A 1520-nucleotide genomic window follows, 5' to 3' on the forward strand; every position below is an offset into this window, starting at 1 on the left:
TCTTTGTTCACAGAAGACATCACTGTCTCTGTAGAAAACCCAAAGAAACAGCCACAAACAGAAAAATACTAAAACTGATAAGGAGAGCAAAATGATAGCTTGCATCATAAAGATAAAGCCTCAAATAAATTTCCATATAACAACAATGAACAGTAACATATCAAAATGAAATTTTTCAAACACAGCAATAATACATCAAAATGCAAACAAAATTAATAGTCTAAAAACTACATAATATTGGTGAGAGAAATTAAAGGACCACATACATAGATATTCTCTGTTCATGAAATGGAAGGATGAATAATACTGTAAAATGTAAAACCTTCCCAACTAGTTCCATATATTTAATACAATTCAGTTCTAGATCTAAGCCAGTTTTTAGCTATTGAAAAAATGATAATGAATTTGATACTTAACCCTTGTGGTCTTCTTCTAAAACCAAGAAATCAAAATTAAAATAATTTTGAACTCCATAACTTCAATCTCCTCATGAGACCAACATCAGACAAATACCAAGTGAATGACATTTTACAAAATAGTTGACCAACACACGTCAACACTTGCATCAACATCAAACAAGGACAAATAAAAGGGTACCTGTCACAGCCACACAAGTCCTAGGAAGTCTGACAAATAAATGCAGGATTCTGGATAGAGATGATAATAGGCATCTAAGTGAAAGGTTTATGGGAAATGTCTTTACTGTGTTTGCAATTCTTCAATTAAAAAAAACACCTGTTATCTCTAGCGCTTCACCCATGCTGGGTTGCATGTCACAAAGAACAAAAGAAAATACATAACCAAGAGTCAAGAGAGTTACCAACACTGACAAAATACAACAGATATAAATCCAATATGAAAAAATAGAAAATATTAAAAAATATTACCAACCAGATAAATCATAATGTAGAGAGAACAAATGAGAAGATTTTAACCATTGAAGTTAAATTTATCATTTTCATCTACTATAGTCATCTCTGTTGGATAACCAGGTGATTCCTGTATCTCAATTATGTTCAGAGTCAATAACGAAAATGAGAGTTCTTGCTGGGGGTGGCAGGGGACCCAGATGGGGGCAGGGAAAAGGATGAGAGGGAGCTGATATGAAGAAGTACAAGAAAGAAAAAATGTTTTGAAACAGATAATGTACAACATTGCCTGATATGATTGAACTATGGAATGGTATGATGTCTGGATTGGGTCCTAGCACAGTTGTTTAAAAGAAAGAAGCATACATTACAATCAGTTAGTATTAGAAAAACTGCTGAAGGTGTAAAGTTAAGTAAAAATTTTAAAATTAGTCCTATGCAATTACCTTGAAAACAACAAGCTGTGAACTTGACCCAGAGTTCAGTATCTGCCTTGGACTAAAAAATTCACAGATTTAACTTTCATATTCTGCATGTCTTTTTTTTGTCTTCTTTATTTTATTTTATTTTTTTAAACATATTATTAGGGGCTCATACAACTGTTATCGCAATCCATACACACATCAATTGTGTAAAGCGCATTTGTACATC

The sequence above is a fragment of the Echinops telfairi genome, unplaced genomic scaffold (assembly GCF_000313985.2).
Source record: "Echinops telfairi isolate 266 unplaced genomic scaffold, ASM31398v2 ScPeMD7_30;HRSCAF=105, whole genome shotgun sequence".
NCBI lineage: Eukaryota > Metazoa > Chordata > Mammalia > Afrosoricida > Tenrecidae > Echinops > Echinops telfairi.